The sequence below is a fragment of the Chelonoidis abingdonii genome, chromosome 1 (genome assembly GCF_003597395.2).
Source record: "Chelonoidis abingdonii isolate Lonesome George chromosome 1, CheloAbing_2.0, whole genome shotgun sequence".
NCBI classification, from domain to species: Eukaryota; Metazoa; Chordata; order Testudines; family Testudinidae; genus Chelonoidis; species Chelonoidis abingdonii.
The window spans coordinates 168791654-168816726 of NC_133769.1; positions in this window are offsets into that span (position 1 = coordinate 168791654).

The following is a 25073-nucleotide window of genomic DNA, read 5'->3' on the forward strand; positions in this document are numbered from 1 at the left end:
ACCGAATTACTGTGCCTAGTGTGGCCGCATGAAATCGAAATTATAATATCAATTTTATAAAACCGATTTTAGCTAATTCAATATTATCCCATAGTGTAGACGTGGCCTGAGTATGTTCTCATAGACCTTGTCCCAATATGAGTTTTAGTGACCTTAACTACTGTGAAGTCCCACCAGAACCACCACTCTGCAGGCAAGATGTGGTGGACCATTGGGAATGCTGAATAAAGAAGTACAGATAATGAATTTTGTGTTTCACTGGCAATTCTGGAAAAAATGTTTCCGGTGAAACTGAAAATGAAACTTTTTGGAAATTTTGGTGAATTGAAAAGTTGGAAAAACGTTGGGGTTGAACAAAATGTTTACATTGACTCAAAATGAAATTTTTTGATTTGATTTAGAGCATTTTTGATTATTGTTTAATAAAGCTAAAGAAAATTTTGAAATGAAAACTTGCTTTGAACTGAAGAATCAATATTTTGATTTTTGGAATTTTTTAACGTTTTTTTTTCAACTGAAACAAATTGGTGAAACTGACATAAATTAACAAAATGTTTGTGTTAACAAATCAGTATTTTTCACTGAAAGAGTGTAGTATGAAATATTTCTCCCACCTCTCCTGCTGAAGATGCACAGTATGACAAGTTGAAAAACAGAATGTAAAACTTACGAAAACTTTTTTCTCATTAAAATTTGAAATTGATTAAATGTTTCATCCAAAATGGATTTTGAAACTTTTTTTAAACCAGTTCTATCATTGGCTGAAAAATTAAATTTACTTTTAGCAAAAATTGCATAGCACTTTTCCATTAAAATTTTAAGTGTCAATGAAATATGTTAATATTTGGAATTTTGACTTGCCCTATTGCACCACTTTTCACATAAGCTTTCCCTCCTGTATGCGTTTTCTATAGACAATGACAATATAGGTTTTCAGTCAAGAAGAACACAAAGGGGATCTTTCCAAGTCATTACACAAACTGACCCATTAAAGTGTAAACCACTATTCAGAGTCAATTACATATCCCCCTCTGTCTTTGAATGGCAAAGGATACAAGTCTGTTACAGCTCCAGTGTGAAAGGCTTGGCTTTTTAGCTCAAGCTTTAGCAGCTTTTCAGATCTGGAGGTTTCTGGTGCAGTCGGTGGCATGTGGGCCAAGATGGCATCCGTCACCTAAGCACTAAGTGTGCCTATTTTACCTCACTGCACTGCTCTGCACGGTCAGGTAGTCTGGAATTTTAGATCAAGCTTGCCCTTGAGAGAATGATTAGAGCACTTCCCTTTTCACTACCAGTCTTGTTTTCTTTGAACCTCCCTCTGATTTTCTGGTACTTACGGGTTTTACATAGTTGTCTTTGAGTGGGAAAGACAGGTAACACCGAACAAGGCAGAAGGAACAAAAATACAAGAAAGTTTAAAAACTTGGTAAAATCTAGGGTGTGTGGGGGGTTGATTGTGTAAGTAGTTGAAAGGCTTTTTTGGTTGGTTTTGACAAGGTTTGATTTTTAGAGGAGGGCAACTGATCATCAAGAGGCTCTTAGGACTTTTCCCACTGCATATGAGCTTGATGGTTGTTTGCCTATATATAGCGTACTGCATTGCTGTGAATAACTTGACTACTGTGTAGGTTGATACCTGTGTATAACCCTTCTGCCAGCTGGAGTCGGCAGCAACAAGGGCTGGGTTCAATGTCTAGGGGTTTTTCTATGAACAACATAAAGTAGAACCAGCTTAAGCCCCCACCCAGTAATCTAGGAATACTAACTATCACCCCTGGCGCCTCTGAGAAGCAATACTTCCCCTCTCACAAGCACTGAGTCTGTGTACAACAAAACAAAACTTTTTGGAAAAGGGGACCCAGCATTAATTTGGGAAACCACCACAACCATGATTCAAAAGCATGTGACCATAAGGAAATACCCAACCCAGGCCCAGAGAGCATTGGGCAGTGTCCTTTGGTTCAGTTTCTCACTATGAATTGTGAATGTCTGACAAATGAAGGTCTCTTAACACACCACTCCCCTCTCTCTCTGCTGCACCCCACCCACAGTTTGTGGACTTTGGTTAGCAAAGACCCAGAGTTCAGAGGCATTTTCACGGGGTTTCACTTCCCCTCCCTGGATGGGGCATATTGAACAATGCCTCTGCTTTTACTGCCTTTGCTACAGGCTCACGGCTGCTGCTGTGTCATTACCCCTGTTTCTCTGCCCCAATATCTCTCTCTGTCATTGCCCTCAGCAAGTCACATTCTGAGTTTTCACGACTTACCAGAGCTCTTAGTGATTTCAGCCGGCAGTGAGGAACCTCACTTTCTGTGTTCTTTCGCTGGAACACTGTCCCCACATGGTCTGTGGCTTAGCCCCTATATCTGCTCAGCAGTGATGTCAACTCCATGTTTCACCAACTCGAAAGAAGGACTCTCAGTTGCGTCTAATCAGCTATCTTTAAACACTGGAGAGGGGCAGCTCAATGTTGTCTAGGAGTCTACATCACTAGGTAAAAAATCTGTCTGCAGTCACTCTCCCCCTCACTGGGATTTGGCATTCCTACTCACCTGCTAGTATGTGAGGTTCAGTTTAAGGTCACCCCCTCTTCAATCAGGACAGGCTAAACACAGTTCTGCTGCCCTTTACTTGTGCAGTAAGCATAACAACTTTCCATTTACCCCTGCATTCAAATACTAGAGTGATTTGTAACCCAAAACCAACCAAAATTGATCGTTTTGGCAAAGCAGCTTCCCCTGCTACACACCTAAGCATAGTAGGCGTGTCTATGCAAGCATGGATTTTTCTGTGGCTCTTTCTGTGGGCCTAGCCCACCAGGGGGCTTACCATGGTAGGCCGCATGCCAAAGGTTGCCAATCCATGCTCTTTACACACAAACACACATACGCACAGAAGCTTATTATGTCTACTTTAAGGTGAGATATGATGAGTCAAACGGTGCCATTACCATAGAAAGGGGAATAAACAATGACACCATCAACATGTTAAAATTACCCAATATTTGTATTTGTTTCTGTTAGTTTAATGACTCTGTGTATCATTTCAAGACATAAATTTTATTTCTTTGTGACCTCAAACTAACCCACAACAAAAATCTAAAGGGTAAAACAAAAGAAATCTAATAATAAGCTTGTCCGGGTATCACTGAATTGTAGTAGCATTGCTTACATTTCTAGTCAACGTCATTATTATCTTATTCATCATTATGATCTAGGGTGATCCGATGTCCTGATTTTATAGGGACAGTCCCGATTTTTGGGTCTTTTTCTCATATAGGCTCCTTTTACTCCTCACTCCCTGTCCCGATTTTTCACACTTGCTCTCTGATCACCCTATTATGATCTCTGTCAAGAGTGCAGGGATTCACACCGTCATCTTTGCCTTGACATATTCACAGCTCTGTTCAGGGAAGATTGTTCTGACTACAGATAGAGTTTATTGTGCAGTGACCTCTACTGGTACAGGCACAAATAAGGTCTTGAAGAAGCTTAGATGCCATTGGGCCCTTGAAGAATACAAAAAGTAGTTCATCATCCACATTTTTCTTTCCATGTTGCAATGGTGATCCAGTATCTGGTTTGCCTATTTGCGAAGAGATCCAAATTTTTGTTTGCCATGGTGCTTTTTTGACATGTTCTTCAAAACTGTCCTCATATGGTGGGAATTTGGCCAGTGACTTCCTTTTTGATGACTATACTGAGGCACATGCAATTTAGGTCTCTGTGGGTCTCCTTTTCTTTCTCGCTCTGATCATACCTCACTGTTACCAACTTCCTTGCTGCAGGAATTGTGGCTTGTCTGTCACTGTCTCCCAATTTGGCAAGATCTCTGAGGCTGTAAGCTCCCTTTGTTTTGACATTAAACATAGAGTCACATCTTGTTAACACATGTACAGCAGAAAGTACATTGCAGAAGGCAGGAGTGTGTGCCACAAATAGCATAGAATCGTAGAATCATAGAATACCAGGGTTGGAAGGGACCTAAGGAGATCATCTAGTCCACCCCCCTGCTCAAAGCAGAACCAATCCCCAACTAAATCATCCCAGCCAGGGCTTTGTCAAGCCTGACCTTAAAAACCTCTAAGGAAAGAGATTCCACCACCTACCTAGGTAACTCATTCCAGTGCTTCACCACCCTCCTAGTGAAAAAGTTTTTCCTAATATCCAACCTAAACCTCCCCCACTGCAACTTGAGGACCATTTTCTTGTTCTGTCTAGAACAGTCTAATCCATCTCTCTGAAGCCCCTGTTCAAGAGCTGAAAGCAGCTATCAAAATTCCCCCCTTATTCCTTTCTGAGACTTAAAAATCTCAGTCCCTCAGCCTTCCTCAAGGTCATGTGCTCCAGCCCCCTAATCAGATTTTTATTGCACTCTGCTGGACTCTTTCCATTTTTCCGTGGCTCTCTGTATTGTGTGGGGCCAAATGGCACATAGTAGCTTGAGATGAGCGCTTACAATGCTGAATAAAGGAGAATGTCATGTCCTCGATTGTGGCAATGGTCCCTACTCATACAGCTAAAATGTATTGGCCACTTTTGACTCATCAGTTCTTGTCCACTGTACCTGTATAAAAGATAGCAAGTTAAGTTTCTATTAACTGTAAAGGGTTAACAAGGGAACCGAAAACACTGACAGAACATCAGTGAACTGGATTTTTCAAAGCTTAAGGGAGGGATTTGGGGTGTTTCTTGTCTTGGTCTTTTCTTTTTGGATCTCTCAGCTATGAGAGGGTCTTTCCAGTTTCTAACTTCTGTTTCCCAGTTGTAAGTACAAGTAGGCAAAAGTATATCCATCTTTTTATTTTAATTGTTTGCTGTATTTGCATCTGTGTATCTGGCTGGTGGAGCTTCAAGTGTATTTGGCTATAGTATTTAAATTGTATTGTTTTGGGTAAGGCTGTTTAATCCCTTTCTATTGTTTTTCATAGTTGTCTTTTTAAGTAATTGACGCGTATTGTCAACTTTGATGCGAGACCTATGTTTATGTGTTTTTTTTCTTTTTATATGAAGTTTTGCTTTTTAAGCCTGTGGGGATTTTTTTCTATTGACCGTCACAGGAAATTTGTGGAGAAAGCGACAGACCAGGGGGAGGGAAAAACTGATCTCTGTGTTTAACTCTCCGGTCGGTCCCAGGGCGGAAGACAAGCTACAGGGGAAAAGAGATAGAATCTTTTTGTTTTTGGCTTGTTCTTTGGAGTTTTTGGGGGAAAAGAGAGGGAGACATGCTTCTGTATTGATGTAAAGAGGTGCATCAGTAACTCTCAGGTTGCCAGAGAGGAAATTCTGGGTGCGGAGAAGGGGGCAATGCCCGTTATTCCTTTGGTAAGACTCAGAGCTCTGAGTCTTGGGCCCCGCAGGAGATTTGGAGACGAGTGGCAAGACACTGGAATTCTTGGCTGGTGGCAGCGAGATCAGATCAAGTGGTATTAGCTTAGGGAGTCATGCTCAGCTGCTAGGTTTATGAATGCTAAGTTCAAATCTGGTAGGAAAGCATATGATAAACCTACCTAAGGTCTTTTCTGCAGAATGCTGCCTAAACACTCGGTCCAGTCTGTAGCAGTTGAATGCGATTTCTTCCATCCTAGTGTAGGATTCTGCACTTGTCCTTGTTGAACCTTATCAGGTTTTTTTTGGCTCAGTCCTCTAATCCATAGCATGCATCCATAGCATGGACAGGTAAGAAGCAATATTTGTCTTTTGTGCTGATAATGCTGCCTGATTCAATCCACATTATGTATGTGTTCTAGTTTTGGAAGTCATGAACAGCAAGCACTAAAACATCTGTATCAGGTGACCTGATTACTATGGGTCCTTTGACTCCAAGAGACTCAAAAGCCATAGTAGCGTGTACAGGATGCAGAAGCACCCTTGTGTCCACTTTCTCTTGAGTACTGTACAAGTCTTGGGCTTCTTCAGCACTTCTTCTGGGGATGGACTTTGCTACTGCAACACTGCAAAACTCTCCAGCAAGAAAGGTGTGTGTGTGTGTGTGTATGCGGTGTGCTCCAACACGCTCAAATACATTTTGAACCATATATTCAGAGAGGAATTTTACAAGTGACTGCTTTCCTGATGCCACATTTAGAAACTTTTTTTTTGTGGAGGCACAGGGTGTCCGCCAATCACCTGGTATTTCTTGTATTCAACTTTAGATTCTATCCTTTGTGATCTTTCTGTAGTTTTCACAGAGTTATTGTTGTCAGAGACTTTGATTACAGCATTAGCTTTGTCAAATCCTTTTAGGATCTGCCTCAAGTACTTAGCAGCCAATTCATCAAATATGTGGAATTTGTCTCCAGCCATCATTTATATGACAGCCATGGCATCTCTGATGTACACTGTTGTTTCTTTGTTGCATGCTCTTAACACATGGATTCTTTCTGCTTGAGCTTCCAGCTGATCCTCTAATTCAGCTTTGTCTGTTCTTCTCATTGTTCCATCTGCAAGGGACATAGGCATAGGTCCTATTGGGTGACTAAGAACAGTTGCCACTATAACATCATTTCTGCATCTTCCTATAAACAGGACTTGGGGAAATAATTGCTGGACTGATAGCTGCTCAGACTGTCCCTCCTTTGCCATACTTATATTTGGTCTTTTTGGCCATGTCACCCAGATTTCTTGACTGGGCTGAAGAAGCTGTAGTGTCCCATCAGAATCAAGTGCACCTCTTACAAATCTCTCCATTTGTTCTTCACCAACATCTGCCAAATAACACATTTTTTCAAAGTTTGTGGAAAGTCTTTCTCTTTGATGTCAGCTTTAAGGGGCTTATATCCTCTGTCTTCATATACTGTAACTTCCCTATGGCATGTGAAATTCCCAAGGTATGTTGTTAGCATCACTTCCACCATTTTTTCATTTTGAACAAGTAGACTCACGTGTGCTAAATTTCATCGATATGTTAGTATTAAAATTGCCTTTTTTGTTTAGTGGGCATTTTAATGGAAGCCCAACGTGAAGCTGTGTGTTACCTCTAATACTGAATGTTAAAAGCTAGTTTCTAGACTATTTCAAAGGCTAGTACTCCATGCATAGGCAATTACAAATTAAAACCTTCTATCAGGCAGACTAGGTGCTACATTGTATATACAAAAGCTTACAAATGGAAAAGTATTACATTAGGAATTCAGGTACATTTATATCTATGCAGTATGAACTATGCATGCAATCTACTGCTACTGGTGCGCACCCGTCAGTCTGAGATTGATCAGGTTGAAAATTTCAACTGCAAAAATAGAAAACTGTTATAATCACTTGTGAGATACTTTGACAATTAAGAATATGCGATGTGGAAACGCATATGATACTATATTGCCACGTGTTAAACAGTTTCATTATTTCGAAAGAAAAACCACTTACTCATGCAAATCTAATAAAAATCTTTTAACAGAGTGTCATTTGGTAGCTTTGAGCAATAAGGAACACATTAAGATGTTGAAATTAACTGTAAAAACTGTAGCCAATCATGTTGCTTTGTTTCTAGAACTGAGTCAAAATGACACTTTCTCATTTTGGGTATAGTTGTTTCACCTAGCCTTCAGGCTTATGGTACTACTTGACAGCTCCACATCATACTGCATCTAAATGTACATAAAATATGCTTTGAAATCATATGTGATTTGGGTGTGTGTAGAGTGGCTACATTAAATTTCAAATGTATGATCCTTTCTGGAGCATTGCTACGTGCCTCGTAGACAGTAGCTAGTAGCAGTTGCTAAAAGATTTAGAGCCCTCAAAGGATATGCTCAAGTGTAGCTATGCATTTAGCCCATACCTAGGGATTGCCCTGGAAAATTAATTGCTTAGATACAATGATAAATGTTGCTGTGATATGTCCTGCACCCAAAAATTCATGAAAGAAGCTATGTTCATAAGACTTTCATCTTAATTTTGGATAGGCTGAATAAGCCTCATTAAATACTTATCCAAACAGAACTTCTAGACCATACAAAGGGCACTCACTGGTGTACTATATACAGTTAAAGGATGCAAAATGCATTCTCTGTCTAAATCAATGGTTTCAAGTCACAGTGCAATAACTGACAGTGTAGCAAATTTCTTGGAACTTGGAGGGAGGAGCACGTGTTGCAGAAGGAACTATTTGGAGGAAGCACCAGAAAGTCAAACTATGTACTCCTGGCCAGGGTGTCAGCTACAGTTGCAGTCCCTCTGTACATAATTCACTTAATAAAAACCCAGGTGAGTTTCAGAAACCTGGAGTCATTTTATGTTATTGCCCAGTACACTGTATGTGAAACATAGTGAAAGTGATCAGTCTGGTGAGATCTAAACCATAAAAGAGTGTGATTAACAGGCAAATAAAGCAGCACCTAGAAACAGTGCAAGCAGGCAGCTTGGAAGGACTTAGACCACCAGGAATGTTCCAATGAAAAGGAGGATATCTGCAGCATGACTTTAGCAGATCTGAAGACTGTCAGTGGACATGTGCTGCAGAAGAAGTCTGCCAGCTTTACAAATGCCATACTTACAACTATGCATTAGATCAATGACCTATTCTAGGTGGATTGTTGAGCCAGCTGCAATATAATCTCAGTAAACACTGATAAGCAGAAATATTAGACTAGAGAAATGTGACCAGCTGCTCATGAAGTACAATAAAACTATTCTGAGGCCCATTCGCCTGTGCAGATTGCTACAAAAATGTAACTAGAGCTGGGTAATTACAGCAAAATAATAATTTGCTAGTATTCATTTTAAATTTTAAACATATTCACTTTCATTATGCCCATTTTGTGTTCACTATGCATATACTAGCAGTGTTACAGGAATGTTCCATGTATAACTGAATATCCAATAAATACTGAAGAATAGTGCCAGAATGTGATCTTTGAATTCTTAATAATGAGCATTTGCACTGAATTATGATTCTAGCAGTTTTACTCTTCCAACCAGGAACTGAAATGAACCACGTGATTTGTGTCCATAGTATCTGAAATTTAAAATATCAGCAACTCGCAGTCAGGCCTGTAGAGAGAATTCTGGGGCCCTGGTATCTCATGGTTGCTGGGACCCTGGCCTCTCCAAGATCATCTCCATTTCATCCCAGGCCTGGTCTACACTACAATTTTAAGTTGAATTTAGCAGCGTTACCTCGATTTAAGTCTGGATAAAATGTTCTCTGAGCTCCTGCTGTCCTCCCACGCTGACAGAGCACAGCAGAATGCATGGAGGCAGACAATGTCAGAGCGCAGGAAAACACAATATGAACGCGAGGAGAGGTGGCAGGCTGAAGAGAGTAAGTGGCAGGCTGAAGATGATAGGTGACGTCAGCTTGCTGACAGAAGGCAAGAGTCGATGCTCAGGCTGCTGGAAGATCAAACTCATATGCTCCAGCGTATGGCTGACCTGCAGGAAAGGCAGCAGGAGCACAGATTGCCACTACAGCCCCTGTGTAACCAACAGCCCTCCTCCCCAAGTTCCATAGCCTCCTCACCCAGATGCCCAAGAATGTGGTGGGGCGGCCTCTGGCCACCCAGCCACTCCACCCCAGAGGATTCCCCAAGCAACAGAAGGCTGGTTCAGTAAAGTTTAAAGTTTTAAAGTGCAGTGTTCCTGTCCTTCTCTCCATCCGCATCTATAACCACTCACCTAGCCACAGTGCTCCTCTGCACACCATCCTTGGATACTGGCAGTCTCCCCTATTGTGTGATGGAATTAATAAAGAATGCATGAATGTGAAGCAACAATTACTTATGCCTCTGCAAGCATGATCGAAGAGGGGAGGGGAGGATGGCTAGCTTACAGAAAGTAGGAATGAATGGAGAGTGGGTAACAAGAGAAACAAAGAACTTTCATACAAAGCTGCCAGTCATGAAAACTAGTTTTCAAGCTTCTCAATGCACATGCCCTCTTGTGCTCTTCTAAACCGCCTGGAGTTGGCGTGCGTAATCAGGCAGCAGGATGATTTGCTCAACCTCCCACTCTAGCAACGTCTCCCCTTACTCTCACAGAGATTGTGGAGTGCACAGCAAGCAGTAATAACAAAGGGAAATGTTGGTTTGCTGAGGTTATCCGAGTCAATGAAATTGCACCAGTGAGTTTAAAACATAATTTCATTCTAACACCATTCTGCACTTCTCAGCCTATAGCTGAACAGCTCTTGACTAGCTGTCAGGCTGTCTGAGTATGGGTTTATGACATGGCATAAGGGGTAGGCTGGTCCCAAGGGATAAATGGCATTCAACATTCCAATGGTTATTTCTGGTTGGAAGAAAGTCCTTCGAGCTTGAAACAGACAGAGTTCCTGAAGATGCGAGCGTCATTACCTTTCCGATGTCCCACATGATGTTGGTGAAGTTCCTTGTGATCACAGTGCTTGAGCACCATGTGAAAAGTACCCTTTCGGTTTATGTACTCGTGGCTAGTGTCCGGTGCAAGATAAGGATGTGAGTTCTGTTTATCACACCACACAGTTAGGAACCATTTCACAAGACATCCACTATGACTGCAACATTTCCCAGAGTCACTACACTGATAGCAGCAGCTCTTTGATGTGTGGCTACTGATCACAGCAGCCGCCACAGTAGAATTTACCCATTCCAATTGATGCCCGATTGATCGTAGCTGTCTGGCATTGCAAGCTTCCACAGGGCTATCGCCACTTGCTTCTCAGCTGTGAGGGCTTCTCTCATCTTGGTATTCTGGCGCTTCAGGGCAGGGGAAAGCAAGTCACAAAGTTCCATGAAAGTGCTCTTACGCATGTGAAAATTTCTCAGCCACTGGGAATTATTCCACACCTGCACCACTATGCGATCTCACCAGTCTGTGCTTGTTTCCAGGGCCCAGAAGTGGAGTTCCACAGCATGAACCTGCCCCATTAACACCATGATGTGCACATTGCCGGGGCCCATACTTTGCGAGATGTTTGTGTCCATGTCTATGTCCTCATCACTCTTGTCACTGTACTTCTGTTGCTTCCTCTTCTGGTTTTGCTTTGGCAGATTCTGGTTCTGCATATACTGCAGGATACTGTGCATGATGTTTACAGTGCTCATAACTGCCACTGTGATCTGAGCGGGCTCCATGATCTCAGTGCTATGGCGTCTGGGCTGAGAAAAGGCGTGAAACGATTGTCTGCTCTGACGGAGGGAGGGGCAACTGATGGCTTACAGGGAATTAAAATCCACAAAGCGGGTGACTTTGCATCAAGGAGAAACCCAAACAACTGTCACACAGAATGGCCCCCTCAAGGATCGAATTCAAAACCCTGGGTTTAGCAGGCCATTTATTTCATGGAGGGTGAAAGGGAGGGAGGACTATTTCTTGTTTTGATCCACTCCATCTATCTTTTACATCTTTAGGGTGGCAGCAGATGGTGCAGTTCAACTGCTAGCCATCGTCCGCTCCTGGTTGCTCGGCAGAAGATGCTGCATTATGACTGCTACCCATCTTCATCTCCTGGCTGCTTGCCAGAAGATGGTACAGTAGGACTACTAGCCATCGTCATCTCCTGGGTGCTCGGCGGAAGATAGAAATGACCTGGCTGAGTCACTCCCATGTCTGCCCATGTGCCCCTGACTGACCTCACCGAGGTCAGTTAAAAGAGCACCCAGGAATACGACGACAATGGCTACCAGTAGTAACACATTGTCTGCTTCCAAAAGGCGATGAGGTGCTGCTGTGTAGCAATGCAGTCCCACGTCTGCCAGCACCCAGGAGATGTACGGTGGTGGTCAGCAGTGCGGGCTCCATGCTTGCCATGGTATGGCATCTGCACAGGTTACCCAGGAGAAAAGGCATGAAACGATTGTCTGCAGTTGCTTTCATGGAGGGAGGGAGGGAGAGGGGGGGCCTGATGACATGTACCCAGAATCACCCGTGATGCTGTTTTGCCCCATCAGGCATTGGGATCTGAACCCAGAATTCCAATGGGTGGCAGAGACTGCAGGAACTGTGGGATAGCTACCCACAGCTACTCACAGTGCAACACTCTGGAAGTCGATCCTAGCCTCAGTACTGTGGACGCAGTCCGCCGACTTAATGAACTTAGAACATTTTTTGTCGGGACACACTATCAACTGTATAAAAACGATTTCTGAAAAAACTTCTATAAATTCCACCTAATTTCATAGTGTAGACATACCCCCAGTTACAGACATTTAGAGGAGGTCCCTGAGCTTAGGGCCCTTGTACAATTGTTCCCCCTTCAAGCCTCTCTCATCAGCCCTACTTGCCATGAACTGTTAGAATACAACCTACAGTTCAAGAGAGTGTCTCTGAAATTATTTAATGAATAAATTTGAAAAAAATCACAGTTTCTTTGTTGCCATTTTACAAATAGGAAAAGGCAAAGCTAATCAAATCTAATTTATTTCTTATTTTGAATTATTTGCCTATTTCTAGATATAACTGAAAACAGATTATGAATGAAAACAAAGTGATTGTCAAACTAAATTGATGTTTGCTGTGTTGTTGTAGCTGTGTTGGTCATCGGGATGGATGAGGTGATATCTTATATTGGACTAACTTCTGTTGGTGAAAGAGACATGAAGAAGTGCTCTGTGTAAGTTCAAACACGTATCTCTTTCACTGGCGGAAATTGGTCCAATAAAAGATATTGCCTCACTCACCTTGCCAAAATAAATTGATGTCTATTTTGGAGGAACTGTGTAAGAAATATGACCTTTTTGTATGCACTCCATAGTTTTTGAAGTATATCCGAGCCCACAACGTCTTAAAATTAGGGTAAGGTGGTCCTGCTCAATTTTCTGGTATAAATGATCAGATGTCGCAATAGCAGACAAACAGATAAACTGGCAGAAGACAAGCGAGTTATAAATTGCTAAAAGCAATGATCCTGGCCTCTGTAACATCCACTGAGTTTGGATGAAGAGAGTAAATAATAAAACAAAATACATAAAATGGTTAAAAAATTGAACATATGTAATTCATCTTTTCTTCATATTTAAAAATCCCCCAACACACTAAAGAGAATTGTTAAAATTGCCTTTTGGCTGAGAACAATGTGAAAAAGTTCTACCCAAGTGGGGATTTTTCTGAAGAAAGTTTCAAGTGCCTGAAGACAGCGGCTTCTTAGAATGAAAGTGCTTCCTCAACAACAATTTATATTGTTCACCCCTTGGTACTATAACTATTCCTGGGTTCTGTATCTTGGGCGCTCTGTCTAGTTAGTTTGGGGAGTGAGTAGTGATCAAGTCAAGTAGAGTAGCTTGCCTTGCATACAGTAGAATTGTTGCTCCTATCTTTCCATGCCTCTTATTTTTCCATCATTGATTCACGATTAAAATGTATCAGATTGTGAAGCAATGCTGTATAGTTAGACTTCACATTGTTGTAATTTTTCTTTAATGTGTGTTACGAGTGCTGCTCCTTTAAGAAAAGAAAAGTCTGAATCACCTCTCATTCCATGAGTTCATCACAGGAATGAAGTGCAAAGAAAAAAATCTGACTGTGTGACATAGTTTTGCCTGCATGTCATGGATTTAGATATGACGTGTTTTGAATTGCTCACTTAATGCAAGGTACATTACAGGAACAGAAACAACCCTTTATCATTGTGCTGCAACTGCAAATTACATGACCATTTGGGTACGATGCTGCAGATATTGTACCCTGTCAAATCCAGCTGGACTCCTCACATCAGTAAGTATCTATGTAAGATAGTAAATGTTTGCAGGATTGAGCTCACAAGGCCTGATTCAAAGCCCATTGAAATCTTTCTATCGGTACATTGTAAAGCGAGGCAGCAGCACTTCAGAGGTTACCTAGAAATGCTCCTTCCTCTTCCCTCACCCTTCAGACCTGTAATGATCATATGGCTGTGGTTTATAATGTATAAACACAGATTAAATGAGACTCTCAATAAAGGAAAAAACAAACACACATTGTGACATCAATGGGAGTTCCGAAATGTACGACTGGGCCTGTGTCTCTAAATAAGGCCATCGCTAGAGATGTGAACTATTTGGAATTTTGATTTACAACACTAAATGCCCCTATGCCATTCTGTAGGCAGTCTGAGCCTGATTCCATTGCAGGCGGTAGCAAAACTACCATTGACTTCAGCATGGGGCTGTATGATTGGGTGTTTGGAGGGCTGGGTGGCTGACCTCCAACCCTTTGTCTTACTGTCACGAGGGCAATAGAAGTGCCTGGTCCCTGTCTCCGGGCTGGGGTGTTTGGACCTCCCCTCTGCATCTGGTGCCTTTCCCCTTAAGTGGAGAATGGAAGGCGGACCTGGGCCCTCCTTCTCCACCAGGTCCCAGCCCAGGATTCTGCAGGAAGTAACACTAGCAGGTTCCTTCCAGTAGACAGCCCAAATCTACCCCCTGGAGCACCTCCTAGCTACGTGCTCCTTCAGTTTGGGGCATGGCTCCTATAGTCAAAACAGTCAATAGTTTCACAGATGTGCAGGGCACTGCAAGACCAGCTGATTCTTGAATTGGGAGGTTGTTGGAGACTGTGCTATTGAGGGCCTTACCCAGTATGTGGTCCCCTCTTAGATGCCCTCTTCTGTCTGGCTTCCTGGAGAAGGATTCTTCTTTCCTGCAATCTTTCCATCACCCCTTTCCTGGCCTTTTGAGCTCCTGGTGGAACATGGTCAGCAGGCCTGCAGGGGTGGGGCTACCTGAGCCCAGTATTGCCTTCCCCTTCTGGCCCAGTGTAGGTGTGCTATCCCCCATCACAGGCAGGTTGAATGTATCACAAATAAAAACTGCTAAGTCTCTCTTTCCTTAATTCATAATGACACATTATTTATTCAAGAGTTCATGGAATACCCATTAGGTTCTGGGCAATTCTACCAAATTCCCAAAGCTTTAGCATGAATGATCGTGCATGTGAAAATCAGAACTGGAAATGCACCATTCACTATCTGCAATTCCCCTGTTTAATATGTTTTGTCATCCAGTCAGAGGGGTAGAAACAATAACATGTGATGTCGGTGTTAGTCAACCTCTGTGAATAAATACCATACAAAAAGTCTAAAATTTATTTTTCCAAACTCTTCAGCAAATGCTAATATATTTTAAGAAAGTCAGGACTGATTAAAGAAAGTTTACTAATTAAAAAGAGGCTAAGGTAGTGATACTCAGGCCACAGTGGTTCAGGAGCCAAATTAGCCATCAACATTACCCAAAAGAGCCACGGTAGTGTGAATTCATTGTTTCATTAGACAGTCCAATGGGAAATATTTAGTTTATTCTCACAGCAAATAAATTAATGACTTAGTGCAAGTTGATAATTGGTTAATAACATAGGAAAAGCATCCTGATTGGTTAATAACTTAGATTGGTTAATAATTGAATCATACTGTTTTAATATCATATGCTGCAAAGAGCCTGTCATAAACAGATAGCTAAGGGTTAATGTTTCTTTTACCTGTAAAGGGTTAACAAAGGGAACCAAACACCTGACCAGAGGACCAATCAGGAAACCGGATTTTTCAAAGCTCAGGGAGGAAGTTGTGGGTGTGGTCTTTGTTGTGCTGTGCTTCTCAGCTTGAGAGTGATTTCTATCCCCAGGTTTCTAATCTTTAGTTTCCAAGTGTAGTAGCAAAAGGTGAAGACGATAGGTTTTATATTGTTTTTGTATTACATGGTGTGTAGTTTGCTGGCAATGTTTTAAATTGATATCTTTTGGATAAGGCGGTTTATTCATTTTCTTTTAAGCAATTGACCTGTATTGTCAACCTTTGAAACAGAGAACAGTTTTAATGTCTTTTCTTTTTTTTTATAAAGCTTTCTTTCTAAGACCTGTTGGATTTTCTAGTTAAAACTCACAGGGAATTTGTGGGAGGAAGGAAACAGGGGAAGGGAAAATCCTTTGTGTAGAGTTGCAAAGCGTACCTTGCAGGGACTCTGATGAGGGTGAAAGAAACTTGATCTCTGTTTGCATTTCAAGGCTTGAAACGGTATCTCCTAGTGTACCCAGGGCGGGAAGCCAGGGAGGAAATAAAGAACAAGGGGAGGGGTAGTCCCTTGTTGTAAAACTCAGGGCACTGAAGTCTTTGGGTCCGCCCAGGGAAGGTTTGGGGAGACCAGAGGGCACCAGAGACTGGAAATCTGGCTGGTGGCAGCGCTATCAGATCCAAGCTGGTAATTAAGCTTGGAAGTTTCATGCAAGCACCCACATTTTGGAGCTAAGGTTCAGAATTGGGATTTATGTTAATGACAGAGCCACAGAAGACACATTAAAGAGCCACTTGTGAGAGACAGTCTGAGGATTACTGGGCTAAGGGTACCTGGTTCTGTTACACGCCAAGTGTTCTGAACTCTCTCTAAAGTGGGTGGGTACAGCTGCTTTACATTTTCTGACTTTTGATTTATTTATTGATTTTTTTCCTCAGAATTTTTATTTTAAAATGGGGTACATTTTTCTTAAACACTATTGTGGAAGATTCATCGTAATTTTCAACCAGCTACAGATCAGGTCAAAATTTTTCCAAATATAACTGACAGAAAAAAAAAGGAAACCGTTTTTTTCTCCTAAAACATTCCACAAAAAAGTCTGATTTTTTTTTTTTTACCAGTGGTACCAAAGGGAATTCAGAGAGTTCAGCTCCTTTCAGAATTAAGAATTAAACTAATAAGGACTATTATTTGTAACAGATAGTTTGCCCAGCTCTAGCTTTTCTCTTTTTGCTGCTCAGCGCTATTTAAGAAACAATTTTTTTCCTCATTCCTCTCCTTTAAGCTTCTTTGCCTCCCACGTGCATTTGTCTGTATGGAAAGCTTTGCCTTCATGCCAATAAAGTGTTACTGAAGCTGATGAAACTATACTAAATCCAATCCCTGTCCAATTGGGGTAATCTTGAGTTGCACTTTATAACATGCCCTGTGGGTAGATTTCCCCCCCCCTCCTGCCCCGTGTCTATAGGTATCTAGAAGGTCAGGTATGCAGCTCCCAAAGGGAAACATCAGGTCAGAATAGTTGCATGACTCTTGAATTAATTAGCAAACAAATTCTCATAGATTGCTGCAAATATACCTTGTCCCAGGCACGACTAGTTCTTTTTCTCCTAATCTTTTCCCTGTCCGTCACAAAGGAAAGTTCTTCCCAAAGTAGCCTGTAATCCATCTTTGCATTCCAGACCCCATCATTCTTTTAGGAGCTTTCAGACATAAGTACCTGAAGTCAAACACTTGACATTTAAAAAGGTCTTGACATCATTCAGCGAATCTTATCCATTACTGGACAAGTGCAACCAAATGCAACAACAGGGCCATTGTTCCCTGCCAATATGAGGTAGCTCTGCTTTAAATTACTCCAGCCTTCTCCACATGACAACATGACTTAAAAGGTCATGAGTTCATTGCTGATTTTTTACCATGCTCTTTGACACTGATCTTTTTGATGGAAAAAGGAAAAGCAAATGTTCAGCAGCACATAAATATTTCCATGGAGAATAATTTAAAGTGCTCTGAGTTACACATTCTGATTAATTTTGTGCCTGAAGCTTTGTTCAAGTATATTTTATATTTTCATGGTAACGAACGTCTGTGGGTTATTTATTTAAAACAGTTTGTTGCTAGAGCCTGACCTATCATCTCCCCACTAATTCTTCTTGCACCGCTCCCATTCACATTGGTTTTTCCATATTTCAGTTCTGACTGCTTCTTTTGTCTCTTTCACCCAGTCTAGCCTTTCTGTTTTCCCTTGTGGCTGGAACAGCTTCCTCTTCATGTATGCCAAGTTCGCTTCCTCTTCACAAAACATCTAAAGACATGCCTGGTCTGTGAAACATATATCTGTAATGCTACTTGTGCCATTGTCTTTGTTTGGTATGATGGTGTGCCTCTAGATTGCAAGTTCCTTAGGATGGCAATCTGTTATTTTTTGAACCTAGAATGTAAAATGACCTTGATATGTAATTAGCTATTGCATCCAAATTCTTTCCTGCCTTACTGTTGGGTAATCCCATTGAACTAACTGGGACTACTTGCACAGTAAGTTACTATTGAACATAAGTAAGAGGTGCTGAATCAGGCCCTAGACAGCAATGATTAATGCATGGAAATAAAACAAACGTGTGAATTTAGAGGTATGTATTTTACACTACCTGTCAATAGACTGAGTGATACTTCACCTGCAAAACTGTCTGTGCAAAGTGCACATTGGCAGATTTTGTAGATATCTTTTCTGGCAGTAATGCTAACTGTGCAGTTACCTTTCTGGAAATGACATAACAGCACTAGAAACACTCATTGGCTGACATTGTTAGATCAGTTCAAGAAGCAATATCCTCCTCGAATGGTGTCAGTTCAAAGCTGGAGTCTGATGTTTTAGCTGTCTCCAAAGAGGAGGTAGAGTGCATAACTCTAGGCAGAGAGACATCAGAATATTTACATTTTAAACAGTGTTGTGACATTTGGTCATCACATTGTGCTATGTGATGCATGTAGTGTTCCCTGGAACCAAGAGGGCAGAGAGCTGTGCTACTAGATGGTAAAATGGATGCTTAGATGGTACTCAGTGCAAAGTATTTACATATTTTGATTGAAAAAAATATTCTGTGCAGCTGGTCTGTCTACAGTAATGTTCTGGGGAAATTTTCCACTTTTCTCTACTACCAGTGCAGTGGTAATAGTGGTGGGCATACAAGCATGGACAGGGCAAATCAACATGACGTGGGCTATCCACACTGTAGGTGAAGTTGTAATTTCCAGCTTGGATAGACACACCTATGCTAGTTTTGATTGAGATAGCATGTGCTAAAACTATCAGTGTAGTTGTTGTTGCATGGGTGGTGGGATGGGCTGGCTGCCCCAAGTACAATCCCATCCAAGACTCTAAGTACATATTTGGAGAGGGGTTAGCCACCCTGCAGATGTACCTAGGATCTTGGATAGGATTGAGCTTGGGGTAGCCATCCCATCCCACTGCCCATACAACCACAACTAAGCTGCTATTTTTAGTGCTCTAGGTCAGTCAGAGGTAGTGGAGGTAAGTCTACCTGATCTGGAAATTACACCTTCCAGCTCCACTGTAGACATACCTTTGATGGTGAGAATGGTTATTGTTTCCATACACTCTCACTGTTGCTAGCACTGCTAGAGCTGCAACAGTGGTAAAAGGGAAGAAGGAGAATTCCCCAAGAAACCTAGTGTAAACGAGGCTTTCGGAACTGATGCTGGGAGATGCCTTAGGTCCAAACCAGGCACTGAACCATCCCCAAGGCCCATTGACTTCAGTGGGAGTTGAGGAGTTGCTGCACTTTGCATGGTTGGACCCTCTGTTGTGTTCTTTCACTATTTTCTGGCAGCTTGTGTGTGATGGAAGGAGGGGGGAAGCAACACAGGGAAGTCTTGAAAAATAGATTTATTAACTTCACATTTTCTCAACAGAAGGGTCTTGTGATTTAAGAAACAAAAGTTAATGCATACATTTCAGGAAGACTTTTGTGGGGATTTGCCATATGTTCTAATGTGATCTCTTAGGGGGAGCACATTCATGTACAGACAAGTGCTTCCGGGCTTGTATCCAGTACTTCTCCCCTGGTTGGAATTAGAGAGCAGACGGTATGTAAGAGGTGCAGTGAGCTGGATCCAGGCTCTGGGTCTGACTGTTTTCTTTTTTTCTTTTTCTTTTTTTTTTAAATGAATCGCAATTGAAGTATTTTTGATGGAGAAGGGCATGCAACTCATTGTGATGAAACAACGTGTCATTAGTCCGTCACATTAGTGAAGTCTGTTCAATACAAGAAAAGTGCCTAGGAGTAATAATAATTCATAGTGCTTTCTTTGAACAAACACATATAGTTTGGCCATTTCCTCAAGTTTCTATAGCTTTAGCAGTAGAAGTTGAGTGACATTTAAGCTACCCCTCCCTGCACTTACAGATCTAGGAATCCCACTGGGTAATTTTTTTCTGTATTGTCATGCCCTGGCTGTAGCCCAGCCCATAACATCATAATAACACTTTGTGGTTATAGACTGCCTGTCATCTAAATATCACAAAGTATTTTACAAACATTAATTAATGCTCACAACATCTTTGGGTAGGTGAGTATTATTATTATTATAATCTTTTTACAACTGGGTGAACTGAGGCACACAAAGGTTAAGTTGCTTAGTGAAGGTCACGTAATGAGTCATTGTATGAGAAACAGGAAACTTGCCTTCCAATTCTGTGCTCTAACCACTAAAACCACTTCCCAGGAGCAATAGATGGAAACAGGAGGCGTGTGGGAGTGACAAACAGTGCAGTTAAGTGGCAGACACAGAAAGAAAACATAGGCAGAATGGTCTTGTCCCATTCCCAAGATATCTGCCTTCTTTTGATCACAATTGCCACCTACAGTGTCACTGTTGGTTTTCAAGTCAATACGTACAAGGACCATTGTGATTTGATATTATTTAAGATCCAAATCTGTAGAAATATTGAGATTTGGGAACAATTCCACAGGCGTTTCAGTGACAGACCAGTTGCTTTGGTAACCCTGGAAGTACAGTATTTTGGACCATTATTGCAGAATGCTATAGTTCTGAATAAGATCCTTTGTCTTCCATTAGGCAAAACTCCTAGTGGATTTAATTGGCGTTCTGTCTGAGTATGGCATAAGTTGAGATCACAGGACCATGTGCCCATTGTTTGTAGGATAAGAATTCTTGGTTTTCATATTTGTTTTTCAGCTTAAAAGAAATTGAGAAAACTGAGTCTGATTCTCCTATATATTTGAATGCAAACAGGGATCAAAGAATATGCAAGAAATAAAAGAACAAAGGGCCTGATTCATTTCTGTGTCACTGCAGCATTACATGGTAACTTCATTGAAATTAATGTCATTAAACTAATGTGAAACTGAAGTATACTGATATATATCAAGGTCAAAGTCCATAAGAAGAAGAATAGGAGCCAAAATTCTTTAAAAAAGTTGTGTTCCTTTTCATCAAAGAGAAAACTCTTTTAATGTATTACAATTTTGTCCCTAGTAGGAAGGCCCTTGCCTTTTAGATGATGATTGGATTTAGCTTTGAATCTTTATTGCTGTTGTACTTGCAATTACAATAGGCTCAAATCTGGTAGGTTGTGAGCACCCAGAGCTCCCCAAAACTTGAAAAGGAGTGGAGGGTACTCAATACCTTGCAGGATTTGTCCTATATGTTTGAATTCCTACTGAATTTAGTCTACATTGTTACCATTAAAGCACAAACTCATCGAATCACGTGGACAGCCTCCTTTTCTGAACATTGTCAGCAGAAAAGAGTGTTGAAGAGTTGTTGGTTTTTCTCCCCCCTACCCGAAAGGTAAGAACACTTTTTCCTCCAGGAGCTGGGCTTATTCAACCAAGCCTTTTTAGCAGTAAATGGAAGTAAATATTATGATGTGTGGGAACTGCATTTTCATGAAATGAAGATTGTAAGTCAAGGTAGTTTATTTCTACTCCTAGCTGGAGCAAATGCTAAAGTTTTCAGTCACATCTGATGTGCAAATAGATACAAAGAGTGTCTATTAGTGCTATAATTACAGTTTCAAGGTACTAGAAATCCCTGCTTATTTATAAGGATTGACCTTTAATGATTCGTGCTGGGACTTATTCTCATTTAAGTTATAGCTGTAGACTCTACACATCACTTTGAACCTGTACTTTTCATATAAAACATTCAGTTATAAGTGTTGAATTGAATATAAAAGTTTTTTTTTTCTGAGTTGGTTTATACAACAATAAAGCAGAAACAACGAGGAGCCTGGTGGCACCTAAAGACTAACAGATTTATCCGGGCATAAGCTTTCCTGGGTAGAAAACCCACTTCGTCAGATGCATGGACGCACAGGCTTTTTCGCTGAATACACTTTCAGGTTGAAATTTAACCTCCTCCGTGCTCAGTGCATCCCCAGTGCCCATTGTGTATCTGTATATTAAGGATGCATACATTCAAATGCACTGGCCAATTATATGTGTGTGGGTTTCTTGAGCTTAGGATGCTTAATGTGTGATGAGCAAACAATGAAGTTCAGTTTTTTCAAAAGAATCAGAAACTGCACATAAAATATTCTATCTCATCCACGGGGTTTCCATCTTTTTAGTTTAGAAAAAAGAGAAGTGTTAGGTTGTGGTGTGGCAGCCTGCCAATAGCTATGATAAGCCTGCATTGCTCACTGTGTGGTGAGTTGAACAGAATTATGCATTGTTCTAAAGAAATGAGGGAGTGCTTCCCCTGACTATTTTGAACAACAGTATTTTAAGGAGGCATAATAAAAAGCAGGATTAGTTTTAATTAAATTAGCCCAAAAGGCAAAGACCTATATTTACTAACATTTTGGAATGCTGCTGAAAGGCAAATATTGTTGTGGAGGGAAGGAAGGGCAAAATGGCAGCCTTTTGAGAGCCTTTTGTACTATGGAAATCTTTTTATAAAATATTTTGAGAAAAATAGAAAAAAATGCTGTTTGCTTAGTTGCTTTTTTAATTTGATCTGCTACTTCATCATATTCCTTTCAGGGTTTCTGTCTGTGTGTCTTTCTTTCCTTCCTGTTTCCATCGGGGGGAGGGGAGGGTAAGCAGTAAGATACCACCAGATGATAAAAAGAGGAATAGAACTGAATTTACTAGACTGCTCTAGCTGAAATCTAGTATACAGCACCAACATTTTGTTGAGGCAAGTCTGATTGCAAACATTATTAGGGCTTATATATTCAAAAGTGACTAGTGATGTTGAGCCCAACTCAAGACACCTTTACAGAGGGTGGAAACTCAACACTTGCTGACAGGACTCTTTTAGGCATCTCAGATTAGGCATCCTGAAAATGCTAATCACTTTTGAAAAATTAGTCATGATATATTTATTTGGAACATTGCTGGACGTTGTTGGATCCTGCTGACTTAGCATAACTGCATGTGCATTATGATGCATGTCGACAAATTTCTGGAAGTTTAAGCTTCCATTTAAAAAACAGTGTACATCTCTAGAATAAATATCATAGTACCATCAAATTGCTAAGACAGATTGTTGCTTGGAAAAAAAGAGACTTTTTTCCAACCAAAGTCATACAAAGTGAGTTGCCAAGCCTCTTATGGCTAGTGGATGCATGAAGAGCACCATCAAACTGTCTAGGATATGTGAGGGGCCATTAACCCTTCTTATACCTCATGGGATGCTATTTCTTCTTACACACCTTAAGAGGACATCTGTTGCTCCTCTGTGGCTTGCAATAGTGGATCAAGCCTCTGAGGAATGACAAAATGGAGAAGGCAGGAATGTGCAAGTACTTTCCCTCAGCTGTTATCCTGCCAATCCAAGTGGCTCTTGAATGTTCCCTGCTGTACCTGGACCCCTCTTGTCCTGTTTGTTATGGACGGATAAGTATATTTTCAAGGCTCTATGTGCAAAGATGACAGGATGATACCTGAATGGAGGCAGAGTCAAAGTAGTTCTGGTGCTTTGCGGAGAAGTGCTGCCTTGACTCTCGGGTTATTTGCATGATTGGAATATTGGTACAGAAGGGTACAGCTTGTTCAGGAAGAACAGGCAGGGAAAAAGGGAGAAGGTATTCCCTTCTATATCAAAAATGTATACACTTGCACTGAAGTTAAGAGAGAAGTTGGAGGCAGACCTGTTGAAAGTCTCTGGGTAAGTATAAAAGGGGTAATTACAAGGGTGGAGTCATGGTAGCTGTTTACGATAGATCAGCTAACCAGGAAGAAGAGGTGGTTGTGGCTTTTTTTTTTTAAACAACAAAATCATCCAAAGCACAGGATTTGGTGGGGGTAGGAGATTTCAATTTACCCAGACATCTGTTGGGAAAATAACACAGCAGTGTATACATTATCCAGCAAGTTCTTGGAATGCATTAGGGACAACTTTTCAGAAAGTGGAGAAAGCAACTAGGGGAGAGGCTAATCTGGATTTGATTCTGACAAACAGGGAGGAACTAGCTGAGAATCTGAAGCTGGAAGGCAGTTTGGATAAAAGTGATTTTGAAATGGTAAAGTTCATGATTCTAAGAAATGGTAGGAGGGAAAACAGAATAAAAACAATAGATTTCAAGAAAGCAGACTTTAGCAAACTCAGAGAACTGGTAGGTAAGATCCCATGGCAAGCAAGTCTAAGAGAAAAAAGAGTTTTGGAGAGTTGGCAGTTTTTTATAGTGACTTTATTAATGGCAATAGCAAACTATTCCAATGCACAGGAAAGATAGGAAGTAGGGTAAGAGACCACCTGGCTTAACCAGGAGATCTTCAATGACCTGAAACTCAAAAAAGAGTCATACAAAAAGTGGAAACTAGGTCAAATTATGAAGGATGAATATTAAAAAAAAACCAACACAAGTATGTGGGACAAAATTAGAATTACCAAGGCACAAAATGAGATTAAACTATCTAAGAATATAAAGGGTAACAAGAAAATATTTTACAAATTCATAGCAAGCAAGAGGAAGACCAAGGACAGGATAGACCCATTACTCAATGAGGAGAGAGAGACAATAACAGAAAACCCTGCAATAGCAAAGTATTAAATACCCTTTTTGTTTGTTTTCACCAAAAAAGTTAACAGCGATTGGATGACTAATATAATGAACATCAGTGTAAAGAGGGTAGGATCTGAGCATAACATAGAGAAAATACAAGTTAAGTATTATTTAGACAAGTTAAGTTGTCAGGGCCTGATGAAATATATCTTAGAATACCTAAGGAACTGCCTGAAGAGATCTCTAAGCCATAAGCAATTATCTATGAGAACTCATAGAGGATGGAAGAGATACCAGAAGACTGGAACGGGGCAAATATAGTATATATCTGTAAAAAGGAAACAAAGACAATCCAAGGAATTACAGATCAGTCAGCTTAATTTTGGTAACTGGAAAGATAATGAAGCAAATTATCAAACAATCTATTTGCAGACACCTAGAAGACAATAAAGTGATAAGTAACAGTCAACATGGATTTATCAAGAACAGATGAAGTCAAATCAACCTCATATCCCTTGCCAAGATAACAAGTCATCTGGACAGGAGGGAAGCAGTAGAAGAGATATATCTTGACTTTAGCAAGGCTTTTGATACTGTTTCACATGACCTTATCACAAACAAACTAAAGAAATATAACTTGAATGATCTTACTATAAGATGGGTGCACAAATGGCT